The following is a 17,567-nucleotide window of genomic DNA, read 5'->3' as shown; positions in this document are numbered from 1 at the left end:
CTGTGGCTCTACACATTTGTAATCCTGGTAAATACTGCTGTGGACACAGCAAAGGGTCCAAATATTGTCTAATAATTTTAATGAAAAGAAAGCCACATGAGCGCCAAGCCAGTTATCGCGTATTTGTGCATTTGGTTTTTCTTCCCTAAGACTAGCACCTTATATTTGTCTTTGTTGAATTTCACTGTTGTCATCTATAGTCCAGTTCTCCAGTTTATCAAGATCCCTCTGAACTTTAGCTCTATCCTTCAAAGTGCTGGCAGGCCTCTCCCCCCAGGTTTGTGTCATCTGCAAATTTGATGAGTATGCGCTCTATTCCTACATCCAGGTCATTAAAGATGTTAACACCTGACCAAGAACAGATTCCTGTGGAACCTCGCTTGAGACCGCCCCTCCAATCAGACATCATTTCATTAATAATTACTCTTTGTTTGTGGTTGTTTAACCAATTATGTATCCACTTAATGACAGTTTTGTTGAGTCTGCATTTCTCCAGGTTACTCATCAAAATGTCATGTGGGACTGTGTCAAAAGCCTTGCTGAAGTCCAGGTATATTACATCCACCACATTCTTCTTATCCACCAAACCAGATCCCTGTCAAAGAAGGAAATCAAGCTGGTTCGACATGGATTTGTTTTTGGTAAACCCATGCTGGCTGCTAGTGATTACCCCTTCACATTCCAGGTATTTGCAAATTGAATATTTTATACATTGCTCTAGTACAGAGGTGGGCAAACTACAGCCAGCGGGACCCTCCTGCCCGGACCCTGAACTCCTGGCCTGCAAGACTAGGCTCTGGCCCCTCCCCTGTTGGGCCCCTCCCCCGCAGCCTCAGCTCACTGAGCCACTGGCGCAATGCTCTGGGCAGCAGGGCTGGGTGCTCCTGGGACAGCGCAGCTGCAGAGCCCAGCCTGAGCCGGTGCTCTGTGCTGCGCGGTGGCACGGCTGTAGCGCCGCCAGCCACCTGTTCGCCAGGCAGCGCAGTAAAGGGGCAGGGGGGGTTGGATAGAGGGCAGGGAAGTTCGGGGGGTGGTGGTGGTCGGGGGCAGGAGTGTGGATAGGGGTCGGTATGGTAAGAGGGCAGGGAACCGGGGGGTTGAATGGGGACAGGTGTCCTGTGGGGGGGCAGTCAGGAAGAAGGGGGGGGGTTGGATGGGGTGGTGAGGGGCAGGGGTTCCAGGGGCGGTCAGGGAGAAGGGGTGGTTGATGGGGCGGTGGAGGATCCGGGGTTGTCACGGGACAGGGAGAAGGGTGTGGAAAGCAGGGGGGTCAGATAAGGGTCGGGAGCTGGGCCACGCCTGGCTGTTGGGGAGGCACAGCCTCCCCTAACTGGCCCTCCATACAATTTTGGAAACCTGATGTGGCCCTCAGGCCAAAAAGTTTGCCTGCCCCTGCTCGAGTAGTTTCCCCAGTAACGAAGTCAGGCTGACTGGTCTATAGTTCCCCAGTTCCTCCTTCCCCCCCTTTTAAAGGTGGGCACTATGTTAGTCCTTCTCCAGTCTTCCGACCATCCATTAAATTTGCAAATATTCTTTCCAGTGGCTCTGAGATTTTTTTCAGTTAATTCCTTCAGTAATCTCGGGTAAACAGCATGAGACCCCACTGTTTTGAATTCAAATTGGTCAGAAGATCTCTGACATTTTCTTTAGTTATCCCGACCTGCATCCCTTCCCCTTTATTGTCTATGGTAACTTGGCTAGTTGTCCCATCACATGTTATTTTTTAAGAGAAAACTGAAGCAAAGTAGGCATTGATCAGTGGACCCTCATTGTCCTCAATCTTCCTTTTTTTTTGTCTGACCTATTTGAAGACCCCTTCTTGTTGTCTCTAATATTCCTTGCTAGCTGAAACTCATTCTTTGCCTTGGCTTTCCTGATTTTGTCCCTACATGCTCACGCTTTTCCCATGTATACATCATTGGTCACATGCCCCTCCTTCCATTTCCTGTATGTATCCCTTTTGGTTTTTAGATACTTAAAAAGCTCCTTATGCAGCCACACTGGCCTCCTGTGGCTCTTCTTATCTTTCCTCTGCAATGGAATATCTTTACGTTGAGCCTCTAGTATTACATCTTTTAGAAAATGCCAGCCCCTTTCAACTCCTTTTCTTCCTAATTGGTCTTTCCATGGGACCTTGCCTACTATTTCTCTGAGTTAGTTGAAATCTTCCTTTCTGAAGTCCAGTGTCCTTGTTTTGGTAGTCTCATGTCTTCCTTTCCATAGGATCTTGAATTCTATCAGATTATGATCACTTTCTCCCAAGTTCTGACCACCTTCACATTTGCCACTAATTCACCCCTGTTGGCCAAAACCAGATCCAAAATTGGTGACCCCATAGTTGTTTCCTCAACTTTTTTAATCAGAAAGTTGTCCCCTACACATGCTAAGAATTTGCAGGACATATGTTTTGCTGTAAGAGTCTTCCAACAGATATCAGGGAAGTTAAAATCCCCCAATAGTACTAGCTCATGTGTGTTAGCTAATCTTGTTACCTGCTTGCAGAATGATTAATTCACTTCCTCTTCCTGATTCGCTGGTCTATAATAGACCCATACCAAAACATCGCTACTGTTCCCTTTTTATCCTCACCCAGACTCTCACAGTAGGTCTGTCGCTCACTTCCTCTTGGTCCGCAGAGCAAGTGTATACATTCTTGATGTACAGCGCTACACCACCTCCCTTTTCCCCCATACCTTTTTTGGAACAAGCTATGTCCCTCAACACTGGCACTCCAATCATGGGAGTTGTCCCACCAACTTTCTGTAATGTCAGTTAAGTCATAATTTTCTTCATATACCATGACTTCCTGATTGTTTCCCATACTCATTGTATTTGTATACAGGCACTGAAGATATTTTGCAGACTGCCTGCCCTGCTGCTTTTCTTCTTGCCTTTCTAATACAGGTGTGATTTCTAGTTCCTTCTCCACAAATTATCCCCTTCTCCTCGTCTTCAAGCCTAGATGTGCATTGGCCAGATTTGTCTCACCATCCCCCATAGGACCTAGTTTACAGCTCTCCTTATCAGGTTAGCTAGATGATGTCCAAAGATGCTCTTCCCAGTATTTGATAGATAGAGCCCATCCCAGCACAATAATCCTCTTTCCTGGAACATTAGCTTGTCGTCAAAAAAGCAAAAGCCCTCTCGTTGACACCACCTGCGTAGCCACGCATTTACTTCAATGATTCAATGGTCCCTGTCCGGGCCTTTTCCTTCAACAGGGAGGATGGACGAGACCACCACTTGCGCCCCAAACTTTACCCTCCTTCCCAGAGCCATGTAGTCTATGGTGAGCTCCTTGAAGTCAGTCAGTCATTACAGTAACTGTAGTTGAGATGTCTGCACATGTGGATCCCACTCAGAGTGTGTGCAGCAGTTCAAATGTTTTCACCAGCAGTTTCCAGTAGGGGTCACACGTGCTCCTCATGTCCTCATTCTCTCCTCCCTCCACCCCAAGGGCATACAGAGCACAACGATCCCAACAGCCACTAAGTTCCTTCAACTATTAGAACCTCATATATAGAACTCCAAGCTGTGGGGAGGAAGGCAGGTCCTAGGATCCACACATGCAGACATCTTTAAGATCTAGTTACTGTAAAATAAATAACTGTTCTTTCTGCTTCGAGTGCTGCGCACGTGGACCCCATTCTTGTAGTCATCTTCAGAGGTGGAAGCTAGGAGTTTTTTGAAAAGAGACTGTAGAACTGCTCTCCAAAATGGATGTCTTAACACTGAACAGTCACTAGAGAAAAATGTTTTGTAAACAGGAAGACCATAAATTGCCACCCTACCCAAACATGCTGTCAATGTCATCAATTGTTTAGACACAGGTAAACATGTGCCCCCTGTCTGCACAGATAAGTCATTACTACTGATAGATCATTACCCTCGACCTACAGGGTGATTTCTAAATACAGAATCTAGAGCGGGAATAATTGAAGCAAGAGCTACCATACAAATTTTGGTGCATCAAGTGTATCTGTTTAAATTCCTGAGCTCTAGGATCTGATGTCAATCCCCCTTCTTCAATATAAGAAAGTAAGGGGAACAGAAACTCTTTCCTATAAATTCTTGAGCAAATCAGTTCTCCTGCTCCTAGATCAACAAGATAGTCTATCTCTTGACACACTGCATTCTCATGAGAGTGGTCCCTGAAGAGAGACTGGGACTGGAAATGGGTGGGAAGCAAAGTTTGAAATTGAATGACATAACCATCCTCAATAACTTGAAGGACTGACTGATCTGTCGTGGTTGCCATCCAAGCTTCCTGGGGTGGGCAGGAGGGAAAGTTCAGAACAAAGGAAAGAAGGAAAATGGTATAGATCCTTGTAGATTGGTCCCAAGATGATTGACTGTCACATCAAATCTGATGCCTCTGTGTCTGTCCCAGTGCAAGGTTACTGAAGAGGATGATGGGCCTAATCTCCTCTTTTGATATCCCAATCTCTCTATTGATAAAAATGGGGAAGGAGTAGTGTTCTTATATGTAGGAGATTTACAACAAGACTGCTTCCTCTTGAAAGCAGAAGTGCGTAAACCTTTCTTGGATCCTTTAAAGAATGAAGAGATTCATTCATTTTAGCACTAAATAAATTTAGTCTATTGAACTGCAAATCTTCAATGGTTGTCTGCACTTCCCTTGGCAACCCTCATGCACACAACCATGATGCACATCTCATAACACTAGCTGTAGCCATCAAACGGACAACCGTATCAGCTGCATCTAGTGCAGTGTGAAACAAGGTTTTAGCAATTTAGCAGATCTTCCTTAAAGATTCATTTAAACTCATCTCTAAATTCTAAAGGTAACTTGTTTTTAAACTCAGATGATTTATTCCACTGATGGTAATCATATTTAGATAGCATGGCTCGATAGTTAGCTATACTTACACAAAGACGCAGGAAAAATTATTCCTCAGCCTAAGAGTTCTAATCTCTTTGGAAGTTGACTTTCCTATTTGTTTTGATTTTTCATCTGCAGCAGTAAAAAGTAACGATTATGGAGTTGGAGGAGTATAAAAATACTCAAAGCCTTTTGACAGTACCTGATATCCATGATCCACACATTTTGAAGTCGATGAAATCAAAGCCGGAATAGCCCAGAGATCCTTTGACGGATCTAAAATTCCCACATTAATAGGTAGAGCAATTCTATTTTGAGAAGCTGACTGAAGAATATCAAACAGCTATTCACTTTCCCCTATACAATTGCTAAAGATGCTTCCAAAATCTGCTCCGTGTGTTTCAATAATGTCTGAAGGATTTAAAATCATCCATTGACGCAGGCATAGGAGATGACATCCTCAATAGGAGAGGAAGGAGAACAAGGTGGTACTCAGGCCATGGAGTCAATAGCACGAAGCTTGCAACCCGAAGAGATAAGATGTATTTATTCAATTTGGCAGAAACCAAGGAGATTAGTTTCCTTAAAGTTCTCTTTTGTATTTTCTTTCCTTTTTGTTGACTTGTTCGCCTCTTAGATGTAGAGCTCCTGACAGAGTCTGATGAAAAGCCAGAGTCAGAAAAGGAAAACCCCTATGTAGATCATGAAATCGCTGGTAATTTTTAAACTTAAGAGCTTTTATTCCCATCCCATCTGATCGTCCTCAGATTCTTCCCCCTCTCCCTCCCCCCCAGCATTCATCGAAGAGGGTGGGATTTCTCACAAGACAGGTTTGCTTATCCTCCCTCCTTGATAGGTGGACCACACGGTACCTTCATTGTGTTGTGAAGCCTGATTAGAACACTGTGGAAGGGTGAAGTCCTTATGAAGTGGGAGAGACAAACTGCCCTTAGTTCCAAGATGCTGGCATGCAGTTTGCATTCCCACTGTGATCAGTGCCCCGAACTAATTCCATAGTAGAATGGGGCTCCCTCCTGAGCAGGCTGGCATCTGTGGCCACCTGAATCCTAGGACAAACTTGAAAAGGGGAACCTTATTAGACAGTTGGTGTTTTCCAACCACAAATGCAGTGATTCTTGATCTTTTGGGGAAGCAAACAGCCATTCAGCTCCCTCCATAGAGTGGAGAGATATTCTTGGGTACTACTGAAGGCCCTGGATATGAAACTGCACCCACAGGACCAAATCCTGGAAGGACAGCAGGAGCCCCCAGGAAGAGCATGCTGTCAATACAGACATACAACTTGACGTGAAATTGCCCAAAGATTCCAGTTTCAGGATCCTGCTGGGAAAAGGGAAATCTTCATTCTGTGTTGTTGACAGTTCCATCAAGGAGGGAGACTGATTTTTATGCAAGTTCACTACCAGGCTCAAGTCCCTGATCAGTTGCAGAAATTCCATCAACCACTGTAGATACCATCTGGCTAGTGCTGACTTAGACCAGCCAGTTACTAAGAGCTAGTCTACAATAGCAGCGCTTTAACGTGCCTTGTGTGGTCGCAGAGCAGCACTGGGAGAGAGCTCTCCCAGCGCTCTAAAAAACCACCTCAACGAGTGGTGTAGCTCCCAGTGCTGGAGCACTGTTTACACTGGTGCTTCGCAGTGCTGCAACTTGCTGCGCTCAGGGGTGGTTTTTTCACACCCGAGTGAGAAAGTTGCAGCGCTGTTAATTGCCAGTGTAGACAAGCCCTAAGGAACTACAGAGACCTTCTTTTCTAAAGCTGCTATGATGATTACATATTGATGACTGTCCAAGGAACCAACATCACACAGGGAACTGACCTGGAAGTGTCTGAAAATCTCAGGAATCATACGTATGTGGTAGAAGTGGTTGTCAAGGTAAGCATTCTTATATCAACTCACAAAGGGACTGTGACCTCCTTGCAGATTGAGTCCCACCTGGATCAATCTTTGCCTAGGTCTTTAAGGTGGTCTGGCTGAATATTTAGTTTCTGTCCGTCACTGGCAATCTTATGCCACTGAAGCTCTTGGCACCCATGCGATTGCTGGCTATGTAGTGACATTCCTTGGTACACACTTTGGAATTTGTTGGGCTGCCATTCTAATAATGTCCATATCTAGAAAGATGCTGAAACCGAATTAGTGCTGATACAGGTGGTTGCTGGGATTGGCTTCAAATATCCTGAACAATGCAGTATGCAGACCCAAGTCCAACCAATCGTATCAGACTCCCTAGAGCCCTCCCAAAACGTGGCCTTTGTTCATGATGCAGTGTGGGAAAACTTGACTATCCAGAGAACAAAGAAAACCGGCCTATGGGAGAGAGACTTTTGGCGGACTCCCAGAACATGAGTCCAGTAGGACTGCATCTACAGTACAAAGCAATAGGGCTTGACCCCTGGGTACCAGCTTGACACAGTCTCAGCCCCTTCACATCTCCCCTGGGGTCCTGGGACCAAGCCAGTTGCGTGTAGATGGAGGGGAGGGAGAGGGTTACACCTGAGCCTGAGTTCAAACCCTGGGCTTACCCCATACAGTGTTTTAAGATACAAGTTCAAAAAACTCCAAAATTATATTGTCACAAGTAAAATATTTTCAAATTGTATCTTCCTCCAAATTGTTAAAATACTTAATTTTCTTAACCCTGAAGTGTTTTCTTCAAGTTTCAATCCAAATGAATTTCCACAGTACAATATAAAACCCTTAATAGCAGTTAAGGGAGTATACTTAAGAGCATAATTACTTTTCCTACGTACTTTACTTGGCTGACGTATTGTAATTAACTTATTAATTCTTTCTATGGAATATGTTCATATAGAAATATAATTCCAAGTATTTTTGGTCAATATTATAGCATTATATCAATAAAGCTTACTAAGCTATTCTTGGAGACAGATGAGCTAGATTAATACCAATTAAAAAAATACAGTAATTACAAAAAATGGTAGCAGAATAGGGAATTTACAGGACAAGTGCTAGAAATTGTATGCTTATAGCCTTACTAAGAGTCCTGTCAACCTTTTCCAAATATCGAGTTCACAGACAAACCAAAAAGAGTAGAATCACTGGAGTTACCAAGAGTCACACTAAAATCCTGCCATTTCCCACCAGCTAGCCAAAGTGACTAATACCAATTTTAACCACCATACAAGCAAGTTCTATTTCGTAGTTTAAATATCCAGTAAAGGTTAGGATTACCAATACCATTTTAACCAATTCTGAGTAATTTTCTTTTTTAGCTGAAGATATAATGAATGTGTAAAGATCGATAATGATAATAAAATAATAATAAAGAAAAATTTCTTTGGTGGCTACTCACTTCACAAACATTGTTGATGGAATCTTGAGAGATTTTTCTGTACAACAGAACGCTAAGTTTTAAGAAAAACGTATTAACATTTTTACTTTTACAATACTTGGTCAAAAACATTTTTAATTGCACACAAAAGTCAGTTACTATATAGGCCTGCCGGTCCAACCCAGAGAGCTTCAAGGAAAACAAATCATTAACAGGGCTGTAGAGTCTGTTTTAGCATGGACATGTCAAATAAAAACTTGAGGCACCAACTTTTGAAGTTCTTAGTAAGCATAGGTGATAGAACAATATATCCACAAAAATTCTACATACCATTAGCTGAAAGGGACTACATTATCAAAGTAAATCAGAGACAACACCCTTCATATCACCCAAATCAAGAGCAAGTCTTGTATTCACAAAGCGTCCAGAGATAAACTCTTAATCACTTACAAGTGAAACAAGTTGAGTGTACTGCAACAAATATAGCACAACCCTAACTGATTAAGGGTATTGAACAGCTTCCATATGATGAGAGATTAAAAAGACTGGGACTTTTCAGCTTGGAAAAGAGATGACAGACGCCTATAAGATCATGAATGGTATGGAGAAAGTGAATAGAGAAGTGGTATTTGCCCCTTCATATAACACAAGAATTAGGGGTCACCCAATGAAATTAACAGGTACAAGGTTCATAGAACACAAAATTGCAGAACTGTAATAAAAAATTAAGGTCATGGTCAAGAAAGGTAAAGGTAACCCACAAAGGTAAAAAAATTAGTTGAATTTTAAAATATTTGGGACAGAAGGTGTTTGTTGGCAAAGTATTTGACTTAGACAGGTGTTAGTGTTAACAGACTGAATAAGACTACTTAGCCTCTCAGGGTATGTTTACACGGTAGCTGGGAGCGTGTCTCCCAGTCCAGTTAGAGAGACTTACACTAACTGTGCTCAAATTACTGCAATAAAAATAGAAGTGTGGACTTTGTGGCATGGGCGGCAGCAGTATGGGCTAACCACTCACGTATAAGCCTACCTGACTCCCCAGGTCCATGATCAGGGGATTAGCTCAGGCCACCATCCGTGCGCTGCAATGTCCTCACTGCTATTTTTAGTGCACTTCATCAAGTTGAGCTAGCATGTGTGTCTACCTGGGCTGGGAGGCACACTCTCAGCTGCAATGTAGACATACCCTCAACCAGATTTTATTTTGTTGTTGTGTGATAATTCCTACTAGTTCCGCAGATGTCCACCGATCTTCCAGGAAAAACAGGGTATAACAAGACCTTAAATTTCTAATGTAAAGAAATTAAAAAAAAAAAAAAAAAAAATCCTTTCAGGCCAATTCAATAAATCATCAGCAAAAGAAGTCTTTTTTAGGTTGTTTTTATAAGCAGATTAATTTCCCAGTATCCTTTGGTCACCATAAATTTAGTTTTGCAAGAGAACATACTCCTCACAAGCCAGATAAATTTATCAAAAAGGTCAAGCATTTGAAGACAACATCCTGTATTAATTGAACTCCCTTAAGATTAAAATTTGAACTGAAAAAGCTACTTAGGACCTTGTTTAATGTGAGCTCTAAAAACAGAATTACAGTAACTCCTCATTTAACGTTGTAGTTATGTTCCTGAAAAATGCAACTTTAAGTGAAATGATGTTAAGCTAATCCAATTTCCCCATAAGAATGAATGTAAATGGGGGTGGGTGGGGTGGTTAGGTTCCAGGGAAATTTTTTTGCCATACAGTACAGTACTATAGTTGGGATGTACCCCTGCCTTACCCCACAAAGGCACAGCCCATGGGCACTGGAGACAATGAGGCAGGCAAGGAGGCTGAAGGTGCTGTAGGCTAGGAGAAACATGTTGTGCAGCAGCAGCTTCCCCTACTCTGCAAGCACCAGGGGCGGGGGGCTCAACCCTCGGCCCACCCACTCCACCCAAGCCCCCACCCTTAACCTGCCTCTTCTTTCCCCCTTTCTTCCCCCTTTACTCCGCATCCTCACTCCTCCCCTCTCCCTCCCTTACCTCCTGCCAGTGGCAATCAGCTGGCTTGCGGCATTCAGGAGGGAGAGGGGAGGAGTGAGGACATGGTGCGCAGGCTCCCCCTCCCTCCCCTGCCTCCTGAACGTGACACGCCAGCTGAATGCCGCGGGCACGAGGAAGGGGAGGGAGGGGCGGGAGGCATAGGGGAGTTGATAAGGGGGGCTGCCAGCTGTAGACAAAGCAGGCAGCCAAACGACATTATAGCGAAGCATTGCACAACTTTAAATGGAGCATGTTCGGTAACTGAGCAGGGACGTAAGATCGAAACAACGTTAAGCGAGAGGACGTTAAGTGGGGAGTTACTGTACCACCATCTTGAAAAAAAGAATGAAACTGACCTTTATACCTGAAATAAGGACTGTCTATAATATTTTACCAGCCATTCAGAATGAGAATTGACACCACTTATGGTGCAAGCTTCTAAATGTAAACCTGATGGAGAGAAGAACTTGCACAGCAATATGTTCATGAACTAGATTCAAAATAAAAATTAGGAAACACCACTAGAAGATACAAAAAGAAAAGGAGTACTAGTGGCACCTTAGAGACTAACCAATTTATTTGAGCATAAGCTTTTGTGAGCTACAGCTCACTTCATCGGATGCATTCAGTGGAAAATACAGTGAGGAAATCTGTAGCTCACGAAAGCTTATGCTCAAATAAACTGGTTAGTCTCTAAGGTGTCACTAGTACTCCTTTTCTTTTTGCGAATACAGACTAACACGGCTGCTACTCTGAAACCTGTCACTAGAAGATACGTTTTCTATGTTTTTACTTTGGTGAACAAAGAAAGATACCTATTACGTGCAATCGCAATGCTTGCGAACACTCTGACATTAAAGCTTGCTTCTCAAATTGTTATGCGAATCTTCATAAATCAACTTATTAGTAGACAAATGAAGACTCCCTGTCCTACACTAAATCCTACACCTTTTGTATTAATCTACAAAAATAGCTACTGTACTGTTATTCTAAGGGTTGCGTGAAACTTCACTGAAGCTGCTGGGCATAATAGCTGCCCTTCATTCAGGATAAATGCAAGAAGCAGTTAAGCCTCTTTTGGAGTAAGCTAGCCAACATAATAGAAGCTACCGCCCAAAATACAGGCCACGAACTAGTTAGACACTGAATCATGTGGGCAGAGGTATTGTTTGATAAAGCTGTGTGTGAGAGAAGCAGCCAGAAACATAACAGAAGCAGACAGAAAAGACAGCAGAAAGCCAAGGACAGCTAGAAAAAAAGCACTTATTAATATGAACCTGAGAAAAAGCTAAAAGGTTTTTGGGTAGACTACTGGCTGGTTTAGAATGGGAGCAAAAAAAAAAAACCTGCCTCCTGTTTGATTCCTACTATGTTGAAGAAAACAGGACTCTATGTACATTCTTTGTAAATAAACAGGACTGCATCAAAGAAACACCTGACTCCATTGTCAATTTCTCCTACTGGAAATGGAAACAATCTGCAAGTAGTGTTCCCTCTAATTTTTCCCACCCATGTGCGGAATGAAATGTTGTTATGTGCACCAATATGGAGGTGATGTATCACATATCACCTCCATATTGGTGCACATAAAATTCATGTGGTGAGGTGGGGCTGAGGGGTTCAGAGTGTGGGAGGGGGCTCAGGGCTGGGGCAGAGGGTTGGGGGGCGGGGTTAGGGCGTCAGCTAGGGATGCGGGGTGCAGTGGGGCTCCCCAGGACTATGGTTGCGAGAGAGGACTCCCCCCCACCCCAGCTCTCTCTCCCTGTAGCAGCACTTGGGGGGGGGCGGCAAAGGAGGGAGAAGTGCCTGTCCCCCAGCCACAGCAGGTTCAGGGCCGGGGAAGGGGCGCTGCAGTAGGTCCAGGACTTGGGGAGAGGAATCTCTCCCCACCGCAGCCCTGAGCACAACAGGCAGCTGCATGGCTGTGCAGCTTAGAGGGAACTTAGCCTGCAAGACCTCAGATACTGGCTAACCACTCAAGTGAAAAACGGTAACTGTATAAAATGTGATTAATTGTATCAGTGATGGTGTAATCTATACAGAGAAGTGTATTTATAAGCACCAGTTGCATGATAAGTACAGTATAATTAATAGTTCATTTGTGCAATATGATTCTATATTAGTACTGACACTTTTCAACTATTAAAAGGTAGCATAAAATGACTTCTGCAAATTCTAACAAAATCATTGTTATAAAAGCAGATGGACCTACACTTTTAATATAAATCACACGACCTTGAGGCAATCAGGCCCACTATTTTTGGAGCTACTTATAGTAGTAAGCTTATTTGTCTTGCCTCCACGAAGATGGGTCAGGGAACAGTCATGTCATCTTGTTAACCTGATCCTCTCTGGATCTTGTTCCAGAATACCATCTGCTACTCAAAGACAGACTGAAGCTCTTCTAATAAATACTAATTAAGAACAGGAACAATATTTTAGAGATTCTACCTTATTTTGTATTATGTAATAATTGAGAAAAGTCAATTCTGCTCTAATTTAAGAACATTTACTGGTCTCTAAAAAGTTTGACCATACCTTTGTTAGCAGCTTACAAAACTCAAACCACAGGAAGAAAAGGAGACAGGGCTACCTAAAAATGTAAACTCCTCTATTGTAAATAGTTCATTTAAAAAAAACAGAAAACAAAAAAACCACAAACTACACACGAACCTAGAAGACAAAGCACCAACTTTCAGTAAATACCAGACTTTTCTTGGTTCATGTGAGAATTCAGAGAAGAGTAAGGATTCCCAAGATCTTATTATTTCTAATACACAAAGATTTTTGTATCTTTTCAATTAGACTCTGAAAGTGAATTTCAGACTGAATCAGATATTTACCTAATGGACAGTTTCCTCTTCTGGACTCAGACTATTTTGTCCTTTTCTTTTACCATCTCTGGATTCTTGGAGAGAGCGGGTGGGGAGCTGGCCAAGGTGGCACAAAATTTAGATGTTGGATAGGCATCTTCCCTTCTGAACCTGATAGTAGTCTGTCATAACAAGAGTCATATTGGGTCAAACCAATGCTCCATCTAGCCCAGTCCATCGGTCTTCCAAGAATGGCCAGTGCCAGATACTTCAGAGGGAATGAACAGAACAGGGCAATTATCAAGTGATCCATCCTGTCATCCAATCCCAGTTTCTGGGAGTCAGAGGTTTAGGGAAACCCATGGTATGGGTTGATAGACCTATCCTCCATGAAGCTAATTCCTTTTTTTAATCCAGTTATACTTTTGGCCTTCACAACATCCACTGGCAATGAGTTACACAGGTTAACTGTGCACTGTGTGAAGTATTTCCTTATGTTTCTTTTAAACCTGCTGCCTACTAATTTCACTGGGTGACCCCTGGTTCTTGTGTTATGCAAGGGGTACATAATACTTCCTTATTTACTTTCTCCACACCATTCATGATTTTGTAGAACTCTATCATATCCACTCTTAGTAATCTCTTTTCTAAGATGAACAGTCCCAGTTCTTTCAATTTTTCCTGACTGGGAAGCTGTTCCATACCCCTAATCATTTATGTTGTCCTTCCCTGTACTTTTCCCAATTCTAATGTATCATTTTTGAGATGGGGCGACCAGAACTGCATTCAGCATTCAAAGTGGTTCTAGATCGATGAGATTGGGTGAAGAGGCCGGGCCCTAAGGAAAGACAAAAGTCCTTTCTGCATGGGTCTTCAATACAAGAGCTGGCTGAGAACTAAGTCTGAGTAGGACAGTGGCCTGTATACCTAGGGATAAATAGACTCAGTTCAAGACCATTCTGGAGCGTAACAGGAGTTACTAAAATATGCCATTGTATCAGTCAGTGACACATTCTCTCCTGGAATACAAAATAAAATTCTGCTCATCCTGTCTCAAGAGAGATAAGATAAGGGATCCAGAAACTTACAATGAAAATCATTAGAGATATGGTAAGACTCCCAAGTGAAAAGATTGGAAATATTGGGACTGTTCATTTAAAAAGAGGAGACAAAGAAAAGGTTACATAAGTATATAAAACAACAAGGGGTATGGAGAAGTTAAATCAGGCAATTCTAAATACAAAAGCAAAGGACATTCAATTAAACTGAAAGGCAACAAAGCGCTTTGTATATTATTGAGGCCAGTAGCTCAGACGGATTCAAAAATACATATATAGATAATGGGTACAATCACGTTTAATTTAAAATAGAAAAACATAGGGATATAAATCCTCATGCTTCAGGGGATAAGTTAACACCCAGCTAATAGGTTTAGGAAGAAATATCCCCTAGAAAAAGATTTCATAATTCTTTCACTTTTCTCTGAAAGATCTTATACTGACTAATGTTAACCAAGACAATAAGGGCACCTCTTCACTAGCAACATTAAAGCGCAGCTCCCAGCACCGGTGCACTGTCTACCTTGGGACTTTACAGCGCTGAAACTTGCAGCGCTCAGGGGGGTGTTTTTTCACACCCCTGAGCGAGACAGTTGCAGTGCTGTAAAGTGCCAGTATAGACAAGTCCTAACCTAGATGGTCTGTTCAGGAGAGAAAACTACAGAAAAGCAGAAATACAATGAAAGTAATTTTCTCTTTTCCAACAATATCACCTATACTGGATTCTCACTCCTGGAGAGTAACAGATGTCCCAAGGGAAAATACCAGCAACTGTTACTAAAGTTTGGCATAAGATGAAGTCAAACCGGCAAAGACCTGGGAAGAGTTTCTACATTTGACCAACTGAAATGAGATATTGTGAACCCCTCACCCTCTCCTGCTCAAAAAAACAAAGTTCTCCAGGGAAGGGAAAGTTTTGGCGCTATGCCTCTGATGCAAACTCAAAGTTGCGAGAACAAGACTGAAACATAGCCAGGAAATGTAATACAAGCAGTAGAGACTAAAGAATACATTGGACATGGCCATGTAGTCAGTCAGTCTCTATGTATGTATGTAAAGATGCATGGTATGCCACTGCCATCCTGCTGTAGGGTTGCCAACCCTCCAGGATTGGCCTGGAGTCTCCTGGAATCGGCATCAATCTCCTAGTGACTACTGAAAGCAATCCAGGAGATTTTAATAGGATATTTTAAGAAAATGACATTACGTCATGTTGGGGAGAAAAAAAAAATCTCCCAGAATAGCTTCAGTCAGAGTTGGCAACCCAATCCTGCTGGCTGGCAGTACTGGTCACCTCCCCTGGCACCATACAAATCTTGACATGATCCTCTACTTTTAGACTAGCATAGCCAAAGTAGACAGAGCAGATGTAAGAATTAGACTCCAAAAGTGAAGACATACAATCGAGGTGTGGGATAATTCCCAACCACTGAACCCTTCCAAAAATAAATAAATTCCAGTTAGCTCATATACTCATATATACCATGCATAGTTGCTGGAACTAGGGGTGCTGCCACACCCCCTGGTTTGAAGTGGTTGCCACTGTACACAGGGTTTACAGTTTGGTTCAATGGCTCTCAGCAACTCCACTATAAAAACTGTTCCAGCATCCAATATCATGCTCATGGAGCTCCACCCCCATCAAGAACTTATATGCCAGGGAAAAGAACCTTGTGTTCTTGAGTTAATACTGATCAACAATCCAAACTGAGGTCTTCACCTGACAGAAAATACCCTCATTGGCTATCTAGAGGAGACGAGACAAAACTTTCCTTACAAGACCAGCATGGATTCATTAAAATACCAGAACTTTTGTCCAATTTCTGCCGGAAGAACTTGCTACCAAAAAGGCTGGTAAGCTGGTATACTGGAGTGTCTACCGTGAATGAGGAAAGAATGTCTCACTAATCAGGTCAATACTCCCAGACAGAGAGATTATTTTTTAAAAGAAGCTTTCAGTCTGTGTGATGAGCAAATATCTGGCAAGGAATTCACAGGTTCCAAGGCCAAAAGAGGCCACTGTGATCATCTAGTCTGAACTCCTGTATAATACAGGCCATAGAACTTCTCCAACATTTTTCTTAGCACATATCTTTTAGAAAAAACATCCAATCTTGATCTAAAAACCTGTCAGTGATGTAGAATCCACCACAACTCTTGGTAAGCTGTTCCAACCATTAATTCCTCTGTTAAAAAATTTAGTCTTATTTCCAGTCTGAATTTGTTTATTTTCAACTTCCAACCTTTGGATTTTGTTATACCATTCTCTGCTATACTGAAGAGCCCACTATTAAACATTTGTTCCTCATGTAGGTACTTACAGACTATAATCAAGTTACCTCTTAACCTTCTCTTTGTTAATCTAAGTAGACTGAGCTCCTTGAGTCTATCAGGCATGTTTTCTAATCCTTTATTATTTCTTCTGGTTCTTCTTTGAATCTTCTCCAATTTATCAACATTCCTCCTGAATTGTGGACACCAGAACAGGACACAGTATTCCAGCAGCAGTCACACCAGTGCCAAATAGGGAGGTAAAATAACCTCTCTACTCCCCCTATTGGAGAGTCCCGTTTATTCATCCCAGGATCGTATTAACTCTTCTGGCGACAGCATCACACTTGGAGCTCTCACACAGCTAGTTATCTGACATGACCCCCATATCATTTTCCTGCCTCCAAGGACACAGGTGCCCTTTCCCCACCCCTCCCCATTCTGTAAGTATGACATATATTCTTTGTTTTTTAGGAGGATACATTTAGCCATATCAAAATGAATACTGTTTGTTTATGCCAAGTTTACCAAGTAATCCAGATCACTATCTGTGACCCATTCGCTTTATTATTTACCATTCCACCAATCTGTATGTGATCTGCAAATTTTATTAGAATGATTTTGTGTTTTCTTCCAGGTCATTTATAAAAACGTTAAGTAGCATAAGGCGAAGCACTGATGCCTGTGGAACCCCTCTTGAAACACACCCATTCAATGATTTTTCCCTCTTACAATTACATTTTGAGAGCTATCAGAGCCACCTTTTAACCCAGGTAATGTGTGCATTTTAGTTTTAGATCTTTTTCGTTTTGGGGTTTGTTTTTTTTTAGAATCAAAATATCATATGGTACCAAATCAAATTCCTTCCAGAAGTCTAAGTATATTAGATCAAAACTATTACTGTTGTCAACTAAACTTGTAAGGTCATTAAAAAAAAAAAGGATCCCAAGTTAGCTTGACAGGATCTATTTTCCCTAAACCTGTGTTGATTGGCATTAGTGATATTACCCTCCTTTAATTCTGTGTTAACTGAGTCCCATATCCACTCTATTTTCTTGTCTGAGATCTATATCAGACTGACAGACATGTAATTCCAAGTCCTTCTGAAGTTTTAACCCACTCTACAGTTTTTCAGTTGACTGACCTTGCAAAGGCCTTACACTGAACTTGATGGCATTTCTGGGTTAGTTTGTCTGTATATAATGTGATAATCTTTAAATGCCAGGTCTGATCATTTTCA

General features: G+C 42.2%; 1 protein-coding gene across 9 annotated transcripts in view; it reads right to left on the bottom strand.

Annotated features, from left to right (window-relative positions):
* The window catches only part of PALS1 (protein associated with LIN7 1, MAGUK family member), a 146,348-nt gene that overhangs the window by 115,628 nt on the left and 13,153 nt on the right, over positions 1-17,567 (bottom strand). Inside the window, exon 2 of one of the 9 annotated variants that reach the window (XM_043549654.1) lies at positions 425-595. The exons of the other annotated variants lie outside the window; for them this stretch is intronic. The gene's annotated coding sequence lies outside the window, so the exon portion shown is untranslated. The remainder of the gene's footprint in view (positions 1-424; positions 596-17,567) is intronic. 9 annotated transcript variants of the gene reach the window in all.

This window comes from Chelonia mydas, chromosome 6 (genome assembly GCF_015237465.2).
Source record: "Chelonia mydas isolate rCheMyd1 chromosome 6, rCheMyd1.pri.v2, whole genome shotgun sequence".
NCBI classification, from domain to species: Eukaryota; Metazoa; Chordata; order Testudines; family Cheloniidae; genus Chelonia; species Chelonia mydas.
The sequence above is the reverse complement of the archived record's forward strand: the minus strand, read 5'-3'. Positions and strand labels throughout refer to the sequence as shown.